The 26,060-nt window shown below is 37.9% G+C and overlaps 1 protein-coding gene across 2 annotated transcripts in view; it reads right to left on the minus strand.

The window, feature by feature from the left end:
• IFNE (interferon epsilon) overlaps positions 1-26,060 on the minus strand; it is a 53,338-nt gene that overhangs the window by 6,202 nt on the left and 21,076 nt on the right. Inside the window, exon 3 of one of the 2 annotated variants that reach the window (XM_023588119.3) lies at positions 15,617-18,925. The exons of the other annotated variant lie outside the window; for it this stretch is intronic. The gene's annotated coding sequence lies outside the window, so the exon portion shown is untranslated. Of the gene's footprint in view, positions 1-15,616; positions 18,926-26,060 lie in introns of those variants that run through there. 2 annotated transcript variants of the gene reach the window in all.

Genomic DNA, 26,060 nt, shown 5'->3' on the forward strand with positions numbered 1-26,060 from the left:
TTCAATTATATTAAGAGCCACAAAGGGAAGCAAAGTAAAATGGTGTTTGCACACTAGAAGTTCTAGGTACAAATGAAGCTGCTGCAAAGGAGAAAAAAAACACAGATGTAGTTTCTATAGTGTTAGGAAACAGGTAAGTGCAGAGGTTGCATATATGAATCTAGAGTTAACAAGTTCCAAGAGGAGAGCTATTACTTTAGGGTTCTTTATCGTATATCAGGTAATGAGCACATTGGCATAGATGTGGTCACGTATGAATAGCGTGCACAGCAACGAGGGACCTACACTTCATCCTGAAGTCCCTCAACATTGAGAGTTTGGGAAGAGAATAGTCTGCAAGGGCAAGGAGGTGGAGTGGGTGGAGAATGGGGTTGAGAGATGAGTCTTAAAGACAGAGTGAGGCTTTCAGGGATGGTGTGTACTGATCTATCCCATGGATATGAAAAGACGTCACTGGTGACCTCAGTAGGACCTGGCTTGGTAGGATCAATGGGGCAGAAACCAGATGGGAGTCGGATGAAGAGTCAACACAAGAAGAGGAATTAGGAACACTGTATAGAAAATTATTTTGGGAATCTTGTTTGTGAAAGGAGTAGTGAAATAAAGTGATTCTTGAGACTATTTACCCATAACATGTGGGTGAAAATGTTACACTTATTTTTTCATATTTTTGAGTATGCTTTGTGATAATAATTTTTAAAGAATAAATGAAATGGTACAAAGCATATGAACAATCAAAATATTTGATTTTCTAAAAATTATTTTATTTTACTTTTTACAGATATAGTAATGCTGTAATGTTCCTAAAGTGCACTGAATTAAGGTACTGATTGATGAATTTTACAGAGTATCCACCTATATAACGAATGCACAGATCATGATATGGAACATTTCCAGCACACCAGATATTTCCTCATGCCACTTTCAAGCCAATATACTCACGCCCCACCATAGGAAACCACTATTCTGAATTTTATCACCAAAAATCAGTTTTCTTCTTCTTGACTTCATAAAAATAGAATCATGTAGTATAGTCATTTGTCTTTTCCTTATTTCTAACATAATGCTTATGAGAATTACCGGTAAAATCTGTGCAATTTAAGGTTGCTGTTGCCCCCCCGCCCCCTCACTGAATCAAAGCTAGTTTCAATATCATCAGGATTTCTGGGGGTTTTAGTCAAGGTTGTAACATTCACCAGTCCCCCTTCTAGTAAATACAATGTAAACTTTAATCCAGGGTTAGTGGCAATGCTCCAAACGTGTTAATCAATTTCAATGAATGTACCTCACTAATGATGGATGTTAATGTGGGAAAATGGGGTATCTGTGGGGAGAGTGTCAAATACAAACCCTATATATTTTTCATGTGACATTTGTATAATATAAGTATCTTTAAAAATGAAAAACAGAAAAAAAGAGAGAAATGGTCATAACATTTAACCAATATCTGCTCATTTATATATCTTTCTGAACACTGAAGAAACTATCGAATTTGTTTCTAGCAATAAATAAGATAAATGTGGAAAGAAAGTATTTGCAAAATGTAAGACAAAACAAAACAAAAATATATATATATTATTTTTGGAGCATGGATGTGACTCAAGTGGTTGAGAACTACTTCCCACATGGGAGGTGCAGATTCGGTTCCCAGTACCTCCTAAAAAGAGAAAACAAACAACAAGCAAACAAATGAAGAAAACCAACTCAGGAGAGCTGATGAGCTCAGCGGTTGAGTGCTGGCTTCTCACATATGAGGTCCTGGGTTCAATTCCTGGCCATGGTACCTAAAAAAAATTATATATATATATATATATGTGTGTGCATGTGTGTATGTATACAGATTTAGATATATAAGAGAAGTTTTGAGCTTATAAAACAATCATGTGTAACATGCGGAATACTCATATATCACCTCTCCCCCCTTACCTTGCACTGTTGTGGAACATTTGTTACAGATTATGAAAGAACATTGTGACGGACGTTTTATAAAATAACAGATTCTAATCTACTCTTACTGCTTATAAGACAGGGAGGGTACAGGAGAAAGGGGCTTGTTGGAATTAGGAAAGAAATAAATACATTTCCAGAGAGAACAGTGGGATTGCAAGAGAGAATGGAAATGGGACACCTCTCTCCCTGGGTGGAGTAGTGAACAAGGAGTTGAAACAGACAATGAAAATGGTCTCAAATGCTTCTTGCTAAGTGGATTCTACTCTTTATTGCAAAGAAAAGAGCAAAGTAAAGGAACTTGAACATTTCAGGATTTCTCAGTTTTAATATATATTACACAGCAATGATACAACCCACATAAACAAAGTACTTTGGGATCCTCAATACTGTTTAAACATGTAAAGGGGCCTTGAGTCCCAAAAGTTTGAGAGCAGCTGATTTTTAGGGTTTGGGTCTGAACAGAAATTCCAGACTCAGATCCCCTTGCTCACTGGTTTTCCACTGCTATAGTGATCTGTCCTCTGCCCACCACCACCCTGCCCCTGCCCTGCCTGCTGATCCAAGCAGAGCCCCTCTCACCCGTGGACTGAGCATCTCTGACTCTCACTGCCCCAAGCTCAGACTGGTGGGCTCATCTGGCTTCAGCTTCTGGGCATTCCTTTTAAAGAATCACTAATTTAGCTCTCAGGGATAGTTAGATAAGTGATGCCTTAAATGTCATATTGTATCTGGCAACTGTTTATTGTGAAGCATGAAGGTCCCTTATTACTTCCAGAAACAGAGGTCCTGAAAATTTTTTTTGGTGACAATGCATGTATCTTACTAATGAAAAAAAAAATACACAGTCTGTTTTGGGAGAATGAATTTGTGAAACCAGAAATAGGACTATTGACAGCGGCATCTAAAGCACTCCTTGGAGGCTCTTTTTCTCCAACCACAATTGTGGTCCTACCCTCATACTGGCAGAAGCCACCCATGTACTGAAAGTCTGTGTAACGCCTTAGGTTAGGTCGCTGGGGAGCTCTGGTCTGTGGAGTGCTCAATGTGAACTCTTTCTCTCCCTGCAGCTGGCTTGTTCTCTACAAAGGACCAGCCTTTTATGAAGCTGGGTAACATTTTATTCCTGAGAGACAAAGATTAAGGACCTTTAAAAATTCTTGTCTGGACAGAGAAACAAAAACTTCTCTAGCCCACATAGAAAATTCAAATATTTTTTATACTCAGTTTCATTCAATTCTGCACTAATCTTTATTTCCTTCCTTCTGCTTGCTTTGGGATTCGTTTTTTGTTCTTTTTTGAGTTCCTCCAGGTGTGTAGTTAGGTCTTTGATTTTAGTTCTTTCTTCTTTTTAATGTAGGCATTTAGGGCTATAAATTTCCCTCCTGGCACTGATTTAGCTGCCTCCCATAGGTTTTGAAATGCTGTGTTCCCATTTATATAGCTTTGAGGTAGTTGATTTTTCTGGCAATTTCCTCCTTGACCAACTGATCGTCTAAGAGTGTGTTGTTTAAATTCCATAATGCTTATTCCAGTTCTTTCTCCTTTATTGATTTCTAGCTTCATTCCATTGTGGTCAGATTAATTGCTTTGTATAATTTCAATCTTTCTAAATTTGTTGAGACTTGTTCTACAACCTAGTATGTGGTCTATCCTGGAGAATGGTTCATGAGCACTTGAGAAAAATTTGTATCTTGCTGCTTTTGTGTATAATGTTCCTTATAAGCCATTACATCTAGTTTCTCTAATGTATTATTCAAGATCTCTGTTTCTTTGTTCAGCCTCTGTTGAAATATTCTGTCTATTGGTGATAATAGTGTATTGAAGACCCCACTAATATTGCAGAAGTGCCTATTTTCCTCTTAGTTTTGCTAGTATTTTGTTCAGTACTTTGGGACTGATTGGTCATGAGAATATTTATGATTGTTCTTTCTTCTTGGTAGACTACCCATTTTATTAATATATAGTGCCCTTCTTTGTTTTTTACAATTGTTTTGCATTTAAAGTCTATTTTGTCTGATATTAGAATAGCTACTCCTGTCAACCACCCTTTTTTATTTGGTTACTGTTTGCCTGTAATATAATTTTCCAGCCTTTCACTTGCAACCTGTTTGTATCCCTGGGTCTAAGGTAAGTTTCCATTTGTTTGTTTTTTTTTTAAATAAATCAATGGTATTGATACATATTAATAAAGCAAACAATTGCTCCGAAGTGTACAATCAATGGTATTTGGTATGATCACATAGGTGTGAATTCATCACTTCAATCATTGTTAGAGTATTTTCAGTATTTCAATAATAAAAATAAAAATAGACAGACAAACAAGAAAATAATTCTTCACCTCTCAATCTCTCTTTGCTTCCCTTGCTGTACTTAGCTGCTATTTCTGGCTATTCTTGCACAATTATTTATTTATTAATTAAGCAGTTTTATTGAGACATATTCATATACCATACAATCTATGCAAAGTTTATAATCAATGGCTTTATTATAATCACAATATTTTGAATTCATCATGACAAAAAAATTTTAGAACAAGGGGTGCAGAAAAACTCCATACCCCTTAACATTCCTTCCCTGACTCTACATAACTACAAATCTAATTTCATCTTTATAAATTGATTTATATTTACATTTTATATACATGGAATCATACAATATGTAGTACTTTATGTCTGGTTTCCTTCAGTTACCATAATGGTTTTTTCATCTGATATTAACATATTGTAGTATTAGCATACATTTGTTCAGCTTCTAAGAGGTCTTATATATCCCAATTTACCCATATTCATATTTCACATGTGGTTTTACTTATCTATACAATTCCATGTTACATTTTTTTTAGCTTTCCTTTTAGTAATGTATATATCCTTAGACTTTTCCTTTAAACTACTTTCATACTTACATAATAGTACTGCTAGTTACAAACATTATGATGAATTTTCACCTTTTCTATTCATTTCCAAAGATTAACACACATCCTTTTTACCAATTATATATCATGGATATTAAATTTATTTTCCAAATATTTTCTCCCATTGAGTCATCTGCCTTTTCACCCTTTTGACAAAGCGCTTTGAGGTGCAAAGTATTTAATTCTGAGGAGGTCCCATTTATCTATTTTTTTCTTTTGTTGTACATGCTTTGGATGAAGATCTAAGAAACTCTCACCTACCACAAGGTCTTTAAGATATTTCCCTACATTTTTTTCTAGTAGTTTTATGCTCCTGGCTTTTAGTTAGTGCTTTGATCCATTTTGAGTTGATACTTGTATCAGCTCAGGGAGTGAGATAGGGGTTCTCTTTCATTCTTTTGCTTATGGATATCCAATTCTCCCAGCACTAGTTGTTGAAGAGATATTTTGTCCCATCCACATGGAAGTGGTAGGTTTGCCAAAAACTAGTTGTCCATAAAGTGAGGGTTTATTTCTGGATTCTCAATTCTATTCCACTGATCAATGAGCCTGTCTTTTTGACAGTAACATGCTGTTTTGACCACTGTAGCTTTGTGATATGTTTCAAGGTCAGACAGTAAAAATCCTCCCATGTCGCTTTTCTTTTTGGAATGCTTCTGGCTAGTCCGTTGCACTTTCCCTTCCAAATGAATTTGGTAATTGCTTTTCTATTTCTGTGAAGTAGGCTGTTGGAATTTTGATTGATGTTGCATTGAATCTATAAATTAGTTTGGGTGAGATTGACATCTTCACGATATTTAGTCTTCCAATCCATGAACACGGAATGTCTTTCCATTCATTTAGGTCTTCATTGATTCCTTTTAGCATCATTTCGTAGTTTTCTGCACATAGGCCCTGTGCTTATTTGGTTAAATTAATACTTAAGTATTTGAGTCTTTGTTGTTATTGTAAATGAATTTTTTCCCTGATTTTTTCCTCAGATTGTTCAATAGTAATATACAGAAACATCACTGATTTTTAAAATTTACTATCCCCTCCCTCTTGTGGATTTTGTGTGCTGTTTGCTCTCTGTGTCCATTCACTGTACATTCTTCTGTGTCTGTATTTATTTATTTCCCTCCCCCCCTTGCGGCTTGCTTGTTGTCTGCTCTCTTGTGTCCATTTGCTGCAGGTTCTTCTGTGTTCTCATTTGTCTCCCTTCTTTTTGTTGCATCACCTTGCTGAGTTGGCTGTCCACAGCCATCTGCGGGCCAGGTGGTGCTCTGTGGCATCTGTGGGCCGGGCAGCACTCTGCAGCCTGCGGGCAAGCCTGCCTTCACAAGGAGGCCTTGGGATGTGAACCGAGGGCCTCCCATAGGGTAGATGGGAGCTCATCTGATTGAGCCACAGCCGATTCCCACATCACTGATTTTTGTGTGTTGATCTTGTATCCTTCCAATTTGCTGAACTCATTTATTAGCTCAGGTAGCTTTTTCATAAACATTTCAGAATACTCTAAAAATTGGATCATGTCATCCACAAATAATGAGAGTTTCACTTTCTCTTTTCCTATTTGGATGATGTAGCAGTTTGATATGGTTATGAATTCCAAAAATAGATATTGAATTATGTTTGTAATCTGGTCTGTACCTGGGCATGATTAAGTTACTATTAGGGGTTTGATTCGGCCACATCATTAGGGCGTTGAGTTCCCATCCTTTGTTGGGAGTGGACTCATAGATAAAAGGCATGGCAAAGGACAGATTTGAGAGTTTCTGATGTTGGAGTTTTGATGTTGGAGTTTGATGCTGGAAACTAAAGAAGCTGGAGACCCAAGTAGTAAGCACACAGAGAAAAGAGAAGCAAGCCCCTGGAAGACAGAAACCTTGAGCCTGGAGATGAACAAGCCCTAGGAAGAGAGGAACCTTGAATCCAGAGAGAAGCAAGAGCCTGGAAGGGAGGAATCCAGGAAGCCTGAACCCTCACAGACTTCGGCAGCCACCTAGCTCCAACATGTGAAAATAGACTTTGGTGAGGGAAGTAACTTATGCTTTATGGCGTGGAATTTGCAAGCCTATCTGAAATAAATACCCTTTATAAAAACCAACCAATTTCTGGTATTTTGCATCAGCTCCCCTTTGACTGACTAATACAGACACCTTTTTTTTTTTTTCCCTCGTCTAATTGCTCTAGCTAGAACTTCTAGTACAATTTTGAATAACAATGGTGGCAGTGGGCATCCTTGTCTGGTTCCTGATCTTACATGGAAAGCTTTCAACTTTTCCCCACTGAGCACGATGTCGACTGTGGGTTTTTAATATATGCCTTTATCATATTGAGAAGCTTCCTTCTATTCCTATCTTTTGAAATGTTTTTATCAATAAATGATGCTGGATTTGATTAAATGCCTTTTCTGCATTGATTTAGATGATCTTGTACTTTTTCCCCCTCAGTTTGTTAACGTGGTGTATTATATAATATATATTTAATACCAGTAATAAATCCAACTTAATCATGATACATAAGTCTTTGATATGCTGTTGGATTCAATTTGCAAGTATTTTGTTTTGGGAATTTTTGCATCTGAGTTCATTAGAGAGATTGGTCTGTAATTTTCTTTTCTTGTAGCATCTTTATCTGGCTTTGGTATTAGGATGATGTTGGCTTCATAAAATGTGTTGGGTAATTTTCCCTCCTCTTCAGTTTTTTGGAAGAATTTAAACAGTATTGGTGCTAATTCTTCTCAAAATGCTTGGTAGAATTCACCTGTGAAGCCATCTTGCCCTGAACTTTTCTTTTTGGGGAGAATTTTAATGATGGATTCAGTCTCTTTAAATGTGATTTGTTTATTTATTACTTGTATTTCTTGTAGCATCAGTGTAGATTGTTTGTTCATTTCTAGGAATTTGTCCATTTCATCTAGGTTGCCTAGTCTGTTGGCACACAGTTTCTCATAATATCTTCTTATGATCCTTTTCATTTCTGTGGGTTAAGTCATAACTTCACCCCTTTTATTTCCTATTTTATCTAATTGTTCTCTCTAATGATGTGAGTGGTGTGTTGTACTCTCCAACTTTTAGTGTAGAGATGCCTATTTCTCCTTCAGTTTTGCCAGAGTTTGTCTTATATAGGTTAGGTCCGTGGATATTTATGACTGTTATTTCTTCCTGGTGGATTGTCCCTTTTATTAATATATATTAATAAATTTATAAATATATAATGGCCTCTGTATCACTTATAATTATTTTGCATTTCAATTCTCTCTTGTCTAATATTAGTATAGGAACACCCACTCTTTTTTGGTTACTCTTTGCATGGAGTATCTTTTTCCAACATTTTGCTTTCAGCTGGTTTATATCCCTGGGTGTAACGTGAATCTATTGTAAGCATTTTACCCATTTTGTCAGCATATATCTTTTGATTGGGGAGTGTATAAGTCAGCCAAAGGGGGGTTGATGCAAAGGACCAGAAATCTGTTGTCTTACAAAGGGTATTTTTTAGGGAAGAAGCTTAGAGTTGCAAGGCCCAAAAGAGTCCAACGCAAGGTTAGTTCCTCACCAAACTCTGTTGCCACATGTTGAAGCGAGATGGTGGGCGACCTCTCCTGGTCCCTTTCCTTCTTCTTCTTAAGGCTCCTTGGTCCAGCTTCTTCCAATCTGAGCTGTAGGCTGGAGGGCTCATTTCTTCCTGGGCCTTCTCAGCTGCTCAGGGCTCTGGTTTCTTCAGCTGCAAACTTTCAAGCAAATGGCTTAGCTCTCCCTGGGCTTTAGCTATTTCAGCCTTCTCCTTTCTGCCCCATGGCAGGACCAAAATGACCAAGTTCTCTCATCTGTGTTTATGGACCTCTCTTTTTTCCATGCCTTCTGTATTTCTGTGTGAGTGTCTATTTATATAGCCCACCAAGGGGTGGGGACTCAACCCTGAGTTACACCCTCCTGATGGGGTTGAATCAAAGCCCTAATCTTACCATAATTTAATCAAAGACATCTCAGCTGAATCTAATAAAATCATACCCTGAGGAACAGAAGTGAGGATGGACGTCTGGACTCATTCTGAAATGATTCTCATTGACTAATATGCCATTTTATATACATGGTTGCCTTTTGTTTTTCAAAAAGCTCTTATTTCTGACTGTCATATAATTTACTGAACTCTAAACAGTAAACACTTTTTCAGAATTATGTAAGTGCATAAAAATCTTCAGTGCAAGGGGCCTGGCCTCTTAAGTGATTACTGCCCTGATGTCAGTATATTGTTATTTATTTATTTGTTTATTTATTTAATATCATCTATTTATTTTTGATTCATTCTGACTTAGTATACTTGTGATATTTACATTTTCACATAATAACATGTTCACCTTTCCAATGTATTAAAAATTACAATACATGTTCACATTTCCTTTTATTAAATTTAAATTTATTTTTTTTTCATTAAATTGTTATTTTTAAAACTTCTTGAATTTGTTCATTCTACAAACAAAATTCATATGCCGTTGTACGGTACATTGATAAAAGGATGGTGAAATATTAACACATTCATTCTATTCATGTTATATGTCTAAATTACATATCCAAGTGACAGATGGTGTAATTGTCATCAGAAAACTAAGGAGAATAAAACACAGTTCTTGCTTTGTTGTAACTTTCAGTCTTAACAGTGAAAGAAACCTAAAGGCATACTGAAGTTTACTTAATTGCAATGGTATTAAACACCACAAAGATAAGTGAAGGAAATGATGTTCTCACTTTAGGAATGAACGATTCTGGGAGAGAAAAAACCTTGTAGATGCCCTATCTAAGGTCCCTGGGAGAGGTGTCAGTGCAGAAGTCTTACTGGCTGTTAGGTATGTGGATCTATATCTTAAACCGTGCTGGGGGAGAGCTACTACTTTAGGGGTCTTTACTGTGTATCTGGTAGTGAGGGCATTGGAATAGATGTGGTCACTCACACGTCATCCTGAAGACCCTCAACACTGCAAGGTTGGAAAGAGAAGGACAGTCTGCAAGGTCATGGAGGTGGAGCGGGTGGTGCAGTGAGAAGGACAAACAGGGAAGAACGGGGGTGAGAGATGAAGGAAGAGCAGACGAGTCTTAAAGACAGAGTGATGCTTTCAGGGCTGGGGTGTACTGCTCCATCCAGAGGATCTGAAAAGATGCCACTGGTGACCCCAGTAGGACCTGGTTTAGTAGAATTAATGGGGCAGAAACCAGATGGGAGTGGGATGAAGAGTAAACACAAGAAGAGGAAGTAGATACATTATGTATATAAAATTATTTTGGGAATCTTGTTTGTGAAAGGAGAAATGAAATAAAGTGATTCCTGGAGGACTGTCAGTGAATATGTCATGCATATTTTTTCATATTTTTGTAACGTGTTTGCTGAGAATCATTTTCAAAGAATTGTCAGAAACCATATAAAAAATCTAAATGTTTGATTTATTTTAAATTATTCCTTTTTATTTGGATAAAATAGCAATTTATCATGGTTCTCATTAACATTATTTTGTAGTGAACTTCAATATTAACCCATTGGCTCATTAATTTCAGGGATTTTTAAATAAGTTTTACAATCAAGTTTCCTTTTACCCTATTTGCTTATTTATTCTAGCTTTTTTTTGACCATTTACTTCACTTGTTTATGGTTTCATAATTTCCAATTGTTCATGTTAAATTTTTAAACAAATTGTAACCATATTCTTTTGATGGACACTGTGTACAAAGAACTGGACTGTTCCTTCTATATTTCTCCATGTGCTGGAGAACCAAGCCTCTAACCTAGTCACTTTGCTCTTTTGATTTTACACATATTCAGTTGCCTCTCTGGTTAATCTGTTTTCACAATCAATTCTATATTCCATTAGAAGTTATTTTAGTATAATATGAAAATCTAAATTCATGTCTGTTAGAGTTCCAGGCAATTCTAGAACTTTTAAGTGAAATTTTCCTTCCTTTCATATTAATAGCAGATAAATCTTTATAAAAAATCTAATTACTACTGATAATTCAACTCTTCTGAAATAATTCAATTTATTAACATAACTACTGAACTTTCTCCATTGCCACATTCTTTTTATTACCAATATTTGATCAGAGGGTGTTTTTTTCTTTTTCAAACCAAAGATAGAGTATAATTATTAATTTAGTAATGTTCAGGAAAAAGTACATTAGCTACATACAAAAGCAGAACACCTGGGAGCAAAAGGGAGTTTAAGGATGAAGTAAATTCACATTTAAAAAAATATTAACAGAAATCTATAATATGAAATTTAAGGAATCATCCATACCTCAGGATTTGCTGTTGATCTCCCCATTCTGCCATGATACTGGCATTTTATATTTATATACATAACCTTACTTTTTCCTCGCTTTGTTCTATTGTTATATTATTTAGCAGGAAAACATTCTTCTAGGTGGCTCTGTTCTACCACTTTGCCTTGACAGTCTCTGTGGCTATATCCTGTTTAGTGTCGAGAAGTTAAGCTCTTGTAGGTGAGAAAGTCCTGGGGAACCGCGCGGCGGCGGCGGCGGCGGCAGAGCTGCAGGCTGGAGCGCTGAGCCGCTGCTGCACGGGGGCCGCGGGCCACGGTCCCCCGGTGGTCGGCGGGGAGAGAAGACGAAGGCAGAAGCGCTCCAGGGCGAGGGCGTGAGCAGAGCAGCTGCGGAGGCGGCACGGCCCACCCGCAGGGCAGACGCTGGAGAAGCGGAGCTGCAGCGCCACCTGTGCTTGAGCTCACAGCCGATGACCTCTGCACAGTGGGGATGATGAGAGATTCTCTCTCTGTTCTATTTATGGATATTTACCAAAGTGACTAGATCAAGGACTGACACACAAAGGTGCTCAAGACGTACCTATTCTATAAATTAATGTAGACTCATAGAAGTATTAAGTCCCTTAGAACAGTACCTAGTCCCCATTAGATGCTCAGTAATATCATCCTTGTTAACATTGTCACATAAATTATCCAGCTCTCTTATCCTGAATGTCATATTCTATGAGATTATTCAAGTGTCTGAAGTGCTCAGGGAAGAATACTGAAGTATTACTATCCTGGCTGTTATAATAAATACCACATAATGGGGTGACTTAAACTAAGTGCATTTATTGGGTCAAGGTTTTGAGGCTAGGAGGAGTCCAAATTCAAGGTGTCAGCAAGGCGGTGCTTTCTCCCTGAGGATGTGATGTTCTGGGCTGGCTGCTGGCCATCCTAGCTCCGTGGTTTTTGTCAAATGCCAGTGCTCGCGGCAATATCTTCTCCTTTCTCCTCCAGGTATCGCTGACTTCCAGCTTCTTCCTGTTGCTGCTTTACTCTCTGTTTGAATTTCATTCCCCTTATAAAGGAAGGGTTCTTAACCAGGGGTCCACGGACCCCAGTGGGACTGTGGAAAGATTTAAGGGGGTCCATGAGTTTGAAAAAAAAAATCAACTTTATTTTCTCTGACCTCTAACTTAAATCTAGCATTTCCTTCACTTATGAATGTATGCAATAAACCTATTATAGCAGTACTCATTTTACCTGACTGGCAAAGGGATCCATGGAACAAAAAAGGTAAAGAACTCCTGTTATAAAGGATTCCAGTAACCCAGATTAACACCCAACCTGATTTAGTTGGGCCACACCTTAATTAAAGAATCCTCTTCAAGACATCTTACGTACAGTGGGTTCACATGCAGCAGAACGCCGACCAAGAATAAGAACACGTCCAAGCTGAGGTACCAGACTGAATCCGCCAAAATGAATATCCATTATCCTGTCAGATAACATCAGGAATTTAATAAATTAATATTCTTCTTTTCAGTGGGTCTCGTGAGTTGGTCGATAAATTCCCCACGCTCATCCCTAAACTGATTACATGTGGGGGAAAAAATGAAAGAATAACCATGTGGCTGGTGTTTCAGACTGAAGGCCATTAGACAAGAACTACTCTCCTCTGGCCCCTTGCCAGCAACAGCCAGCCTGCAGCCCTTGCTTTACTTCCACTTCTTCCTTCATCCTTTGTGCCCTTCATCATTCCCCTTTGCCATTGACCTCAGTCCTCATTTTGGTTGCATTGAATTTAGCTAAATTATATTGTGTCACATTGTTGCCTGAGGAGTCAGATGCTTTTTCTCACTTTCAACATATTCAGACTTGCATTTGTTTTCCTTTGTTCCCAGTCATGCAGACACAGGGATGGACAACATTTTCTATCTTACAATTTTGAATTGAGAAAGGAAATAAAAACCTGATGTTATGACTACTAAAGGAAAATTGTAACCTTTTCTTTGCTTTTCCATTTTCATGATATAAAAAGCAATCTTGGATAAACAAGATCAACTTTTTTGCTTTACCCAGAAAAATATGAGAGGAAAAGGTGAAAAAATATTCACAAACAGTATAGAAAATATTCTCATAAATGTTCAACAATTTCATGAAATAAAATGAATAAGGCAGAGACCACTTGGGAAACAAAATTCATTTGGTTATTTAAAGCAAAAATGTATACTATGGATAATTTCTCCCCTTAGATAGGAAAGATAACTATTTACTTGTGCCTTCTGAAGGATCACAAACTATTTGATACCTGGGTCAGGAGGAGACAAGTTTAACTCTCAATTCTTAAATATTCACACTTATATTTGGCGAACTTGGTTAGTGCTTAGGCAAGGAGCAAAGCTGGGATTATTTTGGGAACACCTACAACCACCCAATAATGTAATATCATATCCTATATGGCTATTTTAAGATAACCTATGCCTTGCACAATGAGAGTGATTCAGGGAGCATTAGAGTTCAGCCTTGTACATACTGATCAAGTCACACTGTTACTCCAGTCCAGAGGGGGTTACTAGAGATGTGATCATTCCTTGTGAGATGAGATGAGGTTTCGAAAAGGATGAAAATAATGTCAGTCTAGGGGATTTGAATCCCTACAAAAATAACTAGAATTTGTGCTTACCTTCTTGGCAAGAACCCAAAGATTCATTATTGACATCTGGTTAGAAAATAGTGGAAAGAGAAGCCGACGTCGATTACAATCCTGGCCACATGTCCAAGGTCCAGGGCATCTTGAGAGCAAAGCTGCTGTGTTCCCAATTTAAAAAACACACATGGTTCAAGATCTTTGGAGAACTCAGGGGCCAAGACTAACACAACCGCACCCCTCAGCCAGGCCAGCAGCACCCACAGGATTTTTCCAAGGCCCTCTCCATCTCCATACTGATGGCCCTGCTGATGCTCCTTGGCATCTCCATTGGCTTTCAGAGCTGTGATGAACCTCGGGGCCAAGGTCGCATTATGAGGGGAACCGTCATGCTTCTGAGACAAATGAGACAATCCCTTTCCTTATGATCAGTAATGACTTCAGGTTTCCCTGGGGACAGCTGGACTGTAGCCAGTTCCAGAAGACTCAGGCCACTGCTGGCCTCCTTGAGATGCTGAAGGAAATCTCCAACCTCTTCAACACAAAGGGCTCTTCTGCTACTTTGTTTGTTCTTTTTAATTGTTTTTTTAAAAATTTTTTTATTGTTGAAGAAGTTTAGATTCCATAAGTGATACTTCAAAAATATAGGGAGAGTCCCATACACCCCACCCTTTTCCCCTCCCCTACTTTTCCCTATTAACATCTTTCATTAGTGTGGTACCTTTGTTACAATTGATGGACACATATTGAAGCATTGCTACTAACCATGGTCAATAGTTTCCATTATAATTTACAATTTGCACAGCACATTTTTACAGGTTTTGACAAAATGTATAATGGCCTGTATCCATCATTGCAGTGTCATTCAGAACAAGCCCAGCATCCCCCAAATGCCCCATATTACACCTATTCTTCCCTCTTCCTCCCTTTAAATTCTGGTGGCCACTGCCTTTATATCAGTATTACAAAATCTTCCACTGCTAGGGTAATAATAAGTCTATTTTAGTCCACAGTTTCATTTCCCCCATGTTTGTTCATTCCTCGATAGGCAGGATTTGAGGATGTTGATGCCCACTCTGTTTCCGATTGAGAGGGGTCTTAGATCCCATGGGGTGGATGGATGGAACTTCTTGATTGCTGTTGTAGATATTCCTGTCCTTTGGGATGGGGGTTGTCCATCACCATCATTTTGTTAGTCATCCTGGGTGCATCTGATGAACTGTAGAGTAAGTGTTGCAACTCTGCTGAGATCCAGGGCCAGTTGGCACATGAACAGACGAAGACTGAGGTCTCTGGGACATATATTTAAACAGTATAGTGCTAATTACAGGTTCAAATAAAAGGGGCAGAAGAGCCATGTGTAAGGAAATTATAAATGAGTCTAACTCTGTTACATTGGGGAAGATATACTCCAACTTCAGGCCCACTGATAGGGTGCAAAATTCCTGAGACTGTCTGCCTCCTCTGTTGCTTTGAATGAGACCTCTGGAGAAGCTCCTCGCTGGACTTGAGGTTCAGAATAAGCTGGAAGGCCTGGAGACCTGTTTAGATCAGGAAAAATAATTAAGGCAAGTGAGTACTTCCTACTGGTAGTGAAGCGGTGCTGCTAAGGAATTTGTCTTTACCTGAAAAAGAAGGAATATAGTAAATATGCCTAGGATATTGTTAGAGTGGAAATCCAGAGCCAGCTTGTTCATCTTGATTAAAAAAAAAAAAAAAAGCAGGTATGGAAAGAGGTCAGGACTTTCATCAAAAAGAAATGTTCACTTCCTCTGCTTTTGGTATGAAATATATTGGCTTAAATTTGACAGATAGTTTTTAAACATCACAAGACAACTATGTGAAATATTTTCAGGATTATAGGGACAATTGCTTAGTAACAAGTATGCCACATTTATTTACTTACACATTTATTGTTTCTTAATCCAATCATATTGTCATATTTATAATATTTAAAATGTCAATAAAATAACACATTCATCTGCACAGTGTGCTAAATGTAGCAATACATTCATGTTAATATTTTGGTAATTAGTTCTCTTGTCATTTGTTAAGTTTTACTATAAACAAAATTTTCTTTTGTACATTTGTCATAAAAACCAATGTATCTTGATTTTTATGGCATAAAATGAAGATTATATGACACAATTCCTTTATTCACTCATTTAAAGTAATACATACTCAAAAATCTATACACTAATTTGTGTGCTTGCCCTCAGAGAGAAGAAGTGAGGAAGCAAAGATAATTTTTGCTTACTTGTAGTTACATTGTTTACATACAATGAAATGAACAGGTCTTAAACATACAATTTGATAAGTTTTAATAGAGTCACCATATAATCATCATCACTGTAATCAAGTTTTAAAATTAAGCATCACCCCAGAAATTTCCTCTTTCCTTCTTCCAGTCAGTCCCCAGTGTGGACAGGTAAACACAGGTAAACTGAATTTGTTTTATTTCTTCTGGAACCTCACATAAATGGACTGTACCTTTTTGAATCTGATATTTTTAGCTTAAAATGTTTTTGAGAGTCATCTTTGTTGTTACATGTATCAGGAGTTAATTTGTTATTGAGAAATAGCATTCCATTGAGTGAATAATATATAATGCATTTCTACATTCTTTTACTGATTAACTCTTGGGTTTTGACACTGTCCAGCTTTTATGAACAAGGGAGCCATGAACATTCTTGTATAAGATCTTTTTTTAGCCATGTTTTCATTTCTGATAAATGCCAAAAAAGTAGAATTTCTGAGGTACAATATGTATGTTCTTTATAAGAAATGATTTTCCAAAGAGGTTATAACTTTTTATATTCTCACCAATAATGTGTAAGAGGTCCTATTTCTCCAATCCTTGCTAATACTTAGTATAGACAGTCTTTAATTTAGGCATCCTGGTTGGTGTCATGTGGTATTTAATTGTGATTTTAATTTGCATTTCCCTAGTGACCAATGATGTTAAGAACATTTTCATGTCTTTATTAACTATTCATGGGTTATCTTTTTAATTAATTCATAGGTGGCCTTCATATATTATGGAAAAAATCCTTTGCTAGATATATGTGTAATAAGTATTTTCTTCCAAATTGTGATTTGCCTTTTAATTATTAAATGATGTATTTTTTGATAAAAAACTGAAATATTCCTCAGACAACTAATTTTAGAATAGTTTTAGATTTACAGAAAAATTACAAAAATAATAGAGTTTTTATATTATGTGCATCCAGTTTCCCATCTTGCATTTAGTAGGAAACATTTATCACAATTAATGACAATTAACTATAATCTCTATTTTATACAGATATTTTCAGTTTTTACCTAAGGCCCTTTTTCTGTTTCAGGTTCTCACCCAGGATACACATTCCCTTTAGCTGACATATCTCCTTAGTTGCCTCTTGGCTGTAATAGTTTGTTGAAAGTCCTTGTTTTTGATAACCTTGACAGTTTTGAGGAATACTAATCCAGTGTTTTGAAGAATGTCCCTCACTTGTTCTGATGTTGTTCTCATGACTATTATAGGGTTTTGGATTTTTGAGAAGACCACAGAGAGAAAGTGGCATTTCACAACAAGGGTATGTACTTTCAATATGATTTATGAATGCTGATGTAGACATGATCATCTAGACAGTATCTGTCATATTTCTAAAGTGTAAAATTACCCTCTTCCTTATTTTTTGAGCTATTTTGATACTGTAGTCTTTGGAAGGAAGTCACTATACATGGATCACATCTAAAGAGTGGCATAATATCTACATAGATTAGTTAGAATTGTTCTGCACGGGAAACTTGTTTTTTCTCTGTTTATTAATTTATTTAATAATGTATTTAAATCAGTATGGATTCATGAGATATTTATTTTAGAGTTTGAGTTAATTTCTTTTCAGATTTGGTCCTTGGGAGCTCTTTCAGTTGGTTCCTGTGTCCCTTTGACATACCCCATCACGCACACTTTCTGACACAACAAGATTCTCTGGGCTCATATTGTATATGTCCTACCCCAATCCTAGAATTAGTCATATCTCCAAAAGCCCTGGTTCCTTTACTGAAGAATGGTATTAGTATTAGAAACCAAGTAGCTTGTTGCTACTGGAATGTTGTTTCTTTTAGACTTTCTCAACTGACAGGGCAAAGAAATACATTTATGTATACAAACTCATGTTTACACTGATATCTAGAAATATTTCTATATATTATCATCTATGTCTATATTATGATTAGCATGGGATAATACTGAAGTATCCAACTCAAATCCATTACCATGTGCATCATTCTCCTCCTCTTGCCTGGCTGTAGTGGCTCCCACCACCCACCATCCATTTACTTAATTGTTCCCTCTAGTACACATGCATAGTAGTATCAGAATTGTTAATTCTTATGCCAACCAGAAACAACTTGGTCAATTAGAATATAGGCAGTACCTTTTTTTTTAAAACATATTTTTAATTTTTTAAAAGATACTTAGATTACAGAAAACGCTATGCTAAAAAATATAAGGGATTCCCAAATGCCCCACTCCCCACACCTCCCACCCTCCCCCACATTAACAACATCCTTCATTAATGAGGTACATTCAGTGCAACTGATGAACACTTTTGAAGCATTGCCACTAAGCATGGATTATAGTTTACATTGTAGTTTATATTCTCTCCCACACAATTTTGTAAATTATAACAAGATATATAATGGCCTGTATCTGTTGGTGCAATGTCATTTAGGACAATTCCAAGTCCTGAAAATGCCTCCCTGTTATACCTCTTTTTCCCCTCTCCCTTCTTTCAGCACCTCCAGTGGCCATTGTCTCCATACCAATGATATAATTTCTTCCATTGTTGGAATCACAATAAGTCTATAATAGAATATCAGGAAATCTACTCTAGTCCATATTTTATTCCCCAGTCCTGAGGATTCTGGGATGGTGATGCCCACTCCACCTCTAACTGAGAGGGGGCCTTGATCCCATACAGCTGATGGATAAGACTCTCTTGCTTGCAGTTGTAGACTCTCTTGGTTCCTTGGTATGATGGTTGTCCATCCTTACTTCCTTGTTCGTTGTCCTAGGTGAGTCCAATGAACCAGAAAGTAGGTGCTGCAACTCCACTGAGGCTCAGGGTCCAGCTGGCACATGGACAGGCCAAAGATTCAGGTCTCTTGGATGTACGCCTACCAACTCCAGCACCAACTATAGGTTCAAATAGAAGGGGCAGAAGAGGCATGTGTAGAGAAGTCACAACTGAGTCCAATGCTGTCATATTCGGGAGCACAAACTCCAAAGGGTCCACTGGATAACTGCTATGACTATAGGACCTGGGTGTCTCCAGAGCCCTCAGGAGCCTCACTATTTGGGTAGTATCTACTTTGGCAGTCTATGAGATCCTGCTGAAATGTGCTTAACTGTTAGCCTCTAGGATGACCTCCTGACACACTTTGAAGTCTCTTAGCCGTATCAAATCATTTGTCTTTATCTTTCCCCCATTTTAGTCAAAGTATTTTTCCAGTTGCATTTCTAGTTGGTGCTTGGTAGTAATCCCTCAGTGCCAGGGAGGCTCAGCCCCGAGGGAGTCCTGGCTCAGCCCTGGGAGTCATGTCCCATGCTGGGGGGAAGGTAATACATTTATATGCTGAGTTTGGCTTAGAGAGAGGCCACTTTTGAGCAACATGGAGGCTCTCAGAAGGTAACTCTTAGGCACCCCACAACACTAGACTAAGTTGTAATTTCAAGAGCAAAGGCTCATAAGCATAGCCATCAATATCAAGGGCCCACCAATGGACCATCCTTCTTCACTAATCATTGCCTTGCACTTGCGGGATTGGTGCTGTTCCATTAGAGAATGTGGCAGAGCTCTCCAAGATGGGAATTCAATGCCCCATGAACATTTGAACACATTTATATACCCTAGATGTATGCCCAGGTGAGCTTCCCCCCATGTATCCCTCATCACTGATATCCCACACCAATGATCCTCCCCTGCATAGTTCTAACACTTCTGTGATCCAAAACTTCTTCAAAAATGAGGCCAAGAATATCACCAAATAAAATTAATAGGAAAATGAAATAATGATAGATTTAAGCATAAGAAATAAAATAAATGATAATTTAGAAACTCCAAAACTAAAATAAAATTTAAAAATTAGGATATTGAAAAAATAATGAAAAATACTAAAAAAAATTTTTTTGATGTTTTGCCTTTCGTCACTGTAATATCTGTTGTTCTGTATGTACAGGGGCATTTTCTTCCATTTCTTCCCCAGGGTCTTACTTTTTTCTTTTTTCTTCAAAGAAGTTTTAGGTCACAGTAAAGTCACATACACCGGAAAGTCCCATATACCCAACATCGTCCCTGTTTCCCCTTCCTGTTTCAATAGCTTTTTTATATGTGGATGGTACATTTGTTACAACTGATATACAAATATTGAAACATAGCCACTGACCATGATCAATGGCTTACATTATGGTCTATGCCCTAGACCATACATTTTTATAAATTTTTGATGAAATTCAACATGGCCTGTATCCATCATTGCAAGACAATGCAGAACACTTCCATTGCCCCCTAACTACCCCCTCTTCTATCTACTCTATTCCTCCCTCTCCCTCTTGTCAGGGCCCACATCAACCATCAGGCTTCACTCCTTGAAGCACAAGACTCATAGTTACTTGCAACACCACTGAGGGCATGACACACTGGTCTGTCCTCCCATATTAGGCCCACCCATCTGTTTGAGAACATATCAGGCCTCCCCAGGATGGGGGTCCAACTCCTTTCCTCTCGTTATGTAGTTCTCCACCCACCGATACAACATACTATGACAAAATGATCATTTGCACATTTTCTAGAAGACTGCCCCAGGTGTGCCCTGTCCCAAATGCCCCCTCAACCCTAAACCAGTAACTCTTCCTTGTCATATTAGGCAGTACCCTTTGTCTATAGTCTTATAGTCTTACAGCACCTTTTCCCTCCATCCCTTCATTAGGTTGTCATAGATATACATATATGACATATATATGTAGAGAGAGAAAGTGAGAGAAAGATTTTCTTATAACAATCTGTATTACATCTTGGGGTCCATGACCTCTTAAATGTGTTTTTATTTTTAAATTTGTATACTTTACGATTCTTTCTTCATTCCATAAATTTCTCTAGCTTTTGACAAAATGTAAAATGTCACATATCTAAGCTATTGATCACTAACTGAAAGAGAGATGGAGTAGCTTTATTAATCTCAGATTAATAATACTTCAAAATAGAAAATTATTAGGGATAAATAGGGGCATCACATAATTTTAAATTGTTAATTCTCTCAGAAGACCTAACAATCTTAAATATATATGCACCTAAAAACAGAACATCAAAATGTGAGGCAAAAAATTGAAACAACTGCAAGAATGAATAGACAAAATCCATTACTATAGTTGGAGATTTCAACACTTCACTTTCAGTAAATGATAAAGTCAGCAGGAAGAATATAGTTAAACTGAACAGCACCATGAATTAAATGGATCTAATGACATTTTTAGAATTCTTTTTCCAACGCCAGCAGAATCCATATTCTTCTCAAGCTCACATGGAACATTCACTAAGACATTCCAGGCCATAAAACACATCTTAACAAGTTTAAAATAAAAATTATAGAAAGTATGTTTCTACATTAACATGGATTTAATCTGGAAATCAATAAAAGAAAAATAGCTTGAAAGATTATTGAAAGAACAGACATGGATCAATGGAACAGAATAAAGAGCCCAAAAGTAGACCCAATCAAATAGGGTCAACTGATCTCTTTCAAAGGAACAAAGACAATTCAATGGAGAAAAGATTGGATTGTTTTTTCAACAAATGGTACTGGAATAATTGGACATCTACATACAAAAAAATGAATGCAGACACAGACCTTACACCTCTCACAAAAACACTCAAAATGGATCACAGTCCTAAATATAAAACACAAAAATGTACAACTAGTAGAAGACAACAAGGAAAAAACTAGATACCTTTGGTTTGGCAATGACTTTTTAGATACAACACCAAAAGCATAATCTATGGAAGAAAAAAAATGATAAGCGGGACTTCATTAAAATAAAAACTTATGCTCTGCAGTGGAGACTGTTGAGAGAATGAAAAGAAAAGCCACAGACTCGGAGAAAATACTTGCAAATCACATATCTAATAAAGGATTTGTATTTAAAAATTCAAAGAACTTTTAAAACTCAATATTAAGAAACAACCCAATTTAAAAGATGGTAAAAGATATCACCAAAGAAGAAAAACAGATGTCAAATAAGCATATGAAAAGATGCTCAACATCATATATCATTAGGGAATTTCAAATAAAAATGAGATACCACTATACATCTGTTAGAATGGCTAAAATCCACAACACTGGCAACATCAAATGCTGATGAGGATGTGGAGCAACAGGAACACTGGAGCCATCTCCACAGAAGATGGAGGCTTGTGTTGGGGGCTTGTCTTTGAACACAAAGACAGTATCTGCAGGAATGTTTTCAAGCTGGGCCTGTCGTTTCTTTGAGTAAGTGATCTTGTCCTTTCCAATCACTCTTCATGACCATGTACAGGCTCTTGTCCTCAGTGCAAACAGCTGGTCCCTGGGGATTGAGCTCCCCCTGTGATCTTCGTATGCTTGGTAGAACCCTAGAATAACCCTAGAACTTAATTTCAAAAAAGCATACACATACCATGTTCTTATAAACCTCTATACCCCACCTTTATGCAATTGTCATAAACTACATATTTATACATTATAAGTCTAAAATGATTGATCTATTATTACTTTTTATCCACATGCATTTTAGATCCTGTACAAAGTAAAATGTGGGGGTTGCAAACTAAAAATGCAATATTACTGGCATTTATATTTACCCATGTCATTGCTTTTATTGAAGATCTTTATTTCTTTTATTGAAGATCTTTATTTGATCTGTCTAAGGTCCTTTCCTTTCGCCTTTTCTCCCTTTAGCATTTCTCGTTGGGCCAGAATAGTAGTGATGACGTCCCTCAACTTTTGTTTATCAGCTTTGAAAGATGATTTTGCTAGATACAGAATTCTTGGGTGGCAATTTGTTTCTTTCAGCACTTTGGATATAGGTCTTCCAATGATTCTAACTCACAGTTGTTACTGAAAAACACTGCCCAAGGTGCTCGAGGTAACTCTGGCAGTTGTCCTGGCGGGTAGGATGCTGATTGCTTTCTTCCCAGAGGTCAGGGCCTAGGCTCAAGTTTCTGTGCCTTGATCTCTAACCTTGATAGCAGATCCCCTGAGGATTATTCCTAATTGTTCAGCAACTGTAAGACCCCTTGATAAGCCTGGAACTGCCAAACGATATTGTTTTTTGGGTCTCAGGGAATGTCAACATTCACCCCCACAGGGAGAGACCCTGACTCTCCTTCCTTGTTTCCCTAAGACTTTAGCAAGTTTTTAATGGAGAGAAATCACACCCAGATTTCTACCTTGATATCCTCCCATGCACAGTAGCTGTATAGTTTTGCTTTTAGGTAAACACTTACTCCTTGGAAGACCCCCTTAAACTGTCCGTTTTAGTTCCTTACTTCTCTGTTGGAATGTGTCAGCCTGAAGGGTATCGGGAATGAAAGACAAAGAGAGATTGGGATCAGGGGTTCTGAGAGCATTGAATCCTCAAGCTCATCAGACAACTTTATTATTTCCAAGTAGCATTATATATACTCAAGCTACTGTAAGCACAAGCGATAGCATGCAGCTGCACACTAAAAATTCTCACAAGCTGCAGGACTAAAATCTTATCTCAGAGTACAAGGTCATAGTGCTCTCTCAGACTACAAAGTGTGTTTTCTCCTATTTCTCCCAGCCCCAGACAGCTTCGGTCCTGTTTACTTTTTGCATTCCGGTGTTAACAGCGTAACCATGGAAACAGCGCCACCGTGCCTTCGTTTTCCACACTTTTCCTCTTGTTTCTTTACTACTAGTACATCTCCTACTGTTCCATCCTCCAAAAGGCCAAGTTAGGAATTTCTCCATTAGGGTCTCATCCCAAATAGTGCAAGCCCCCTCTGCTGAGCTGAAAGGTGAAGATCTGTTGGTGCCACACCTGGAGGACAACAGTGGCCTGATCTTTTCTAGTGCTGACTAACTTCCACTGGTCCTGAGGGAATCCAAAAACTTTCCTGTCCTCTGGGCATGACAGAAGCAAAACTCTCATTTAGCATAGAAGCTTGAAGATCTCCATATTGCCCAGACTACAACCCTGAGTCAGAGCCTAGCCTGGGAGCAAGTAGGGTGGAGCAGTTGGGATCCAGGGTGTGTGTGTGTCAGGGGGATCTCTATTTCTTCAAAAACATGCTTTAGTTAGATATGGGTTTTATAGTGTATTGGATTTATATCTAGGACCTGATATTATCATATGAACTGACTAAACACATTCATATAAAGTATTATATTATACACTTATTTTATGTACTGAAGATCCTTAGCATCAGCCTAAACTGTGCTGCCCTAGGATTCCTCCCTGCCTGGACTTGTGCTAAGGATTTTCAAATGGCTCACCAGGGATTCATTTGCATATGACAAAGGACATCCTAAGAAAGAATCTACTCAAAGGACCAAGAAAGAGTAGTACCCACAACCTGGTCCAACCACAATACCCCCTACCTGGGGGCAGAAAGTCAATTTTGATAAACCATACTGTATGTATCCAGGATTATTCTCAGGCTCAACCTCTGAAAAAGAGGTGGTCAATTAGAATTTTTGTTATTATTGTTACTGTTTTTTTTTTTTTAGGGAAGAATTCTTTCCTCTCCATTATTGTACTCTACTCCCATGGTGTGCCATGCCACACGTGACTGTGACTTTTTGGTCTCCAAGCCCTCGTATATTGGGCCCAAGTGCACCAAGTAAACATAGTGCCTAGAACTTACAGTATGAGCCCACTAGGAGGAGCTCTAACACCTTTTCTGCATGGCATACTTGCTCCAGTACCTTCTGAGATAATTTCCTTGCAGGGAACTACAGCAGAAAGCCTGAAATTATAAGCTCCAATCCTTTGCCCTTCTTATTTCAATGTGTAGTAGAAATGTGCTTATCCAGAGGCATTTGGGGACATTTTAATTATTTTATTTCAAGCCCCAATCCCTACCTTACCCACAGAGAGTGTATTTTCTGTTGTCTCTTTCCCACTGAATAAAATATGGGCTCCTCAAGGTATTTCTCCTGTAAATAAACCACTTGTTCTGGAAACATGCTTATTTCCTTCCTAATTCTATCCAGCCTCTTTCTCCTCTTCTCATCCCTCCCTCACAAGGAGTGAGAATAAATTAGTAACTGTCACATAAAAAAGTGTTAATCTGTTAACATACCAGAATAGCATACCAGAATTCAATTCTCAATGCCCTAAAAGTAACTCCATTTTGATCCCTTATATTTTTACCCAGATTGACAGCCACTTTGTTTATCTGACATGAATCCAAATAAATATCTGTTATTTAGAATACCTAAATTTCCCCAGGGAGGCCTACCTTACTTAGTATAAAGTTTATATTGAAACTTAACTTGGAATAATTTTCACTAAAATAATGCACTCTTACTTAGCACTCTTATCTAAGACAAATGTTACCCTGCTCTTTGTTCTACACAAACATTGCTATACCCTTCCAACATGTCCACATACCTAGCTTCATTGCCTACAGTCTGGCTGAACACACGTTTTTCATACCCCTCATCAAGAAAGTGGCTTCTTGACTTCCAGGAAATGGAAGATTAGAGAGATGCAAGACTTACTTCTCTCCCAGAAAAACTGCTAGAAAACAAGCAGAAACTGCCTAGAAAAACGTTCTAGGGCATAGAACACCAGGGGAAGGCTAGAAACCACCAAGAGAGAAGGAAAAAGAAAAAGACTATGGGAAAACTCTGTGAGTAAAAGCTGCAGCTTCAGCTGCCAGCACCCTTCCCCCCACCCTCAGAGCAGACAGCATTGAGCCCTCTGCCTGGTCAGTGGCTACAGAGAATGGGGGCTTAAGGGTCCCTTTCCCCAGGAAAGGAGAAAGAGAGGGACACAGCCTAAAACTGATTCAGCTTTTGGCCAACAATTTTGGTCTGCTGTGTCCCATGACCTCTTCCAGGTCAGGTGGGGCCACACTATTCTTTGCCCTGGGAGCTAGCAGAGGACTAAAGAGATCCAGCCCTATCAAACACTCTCCCTACTCATAAGGACTGGTTGCTGAAGATGCAGAGAAGAATGGAATTAGTCCCCACCTGGGAAAAGGGAGGGGGCTGCTGTCAAAGGAAAGAGAACCACTTCTGAGAAAATCTGATTTGAGAGACTA

Source organism: Dasypus novemcinctus, chromosome 8 (assembly GCF_030445035.2).
Source record: "Dasypus novemcinctus isolate mDasNov1 chromosome 8, mDasNov1.1.hap2, whole genome shotgun sequence".
NCBI classification, from domain to species: domain Eukaryota; kingdom Metazoa; phylum Chordata; class Mammalia; order Cingulata; family Dasypodidae; genus Dasypus; species Dasypus novemcinctus.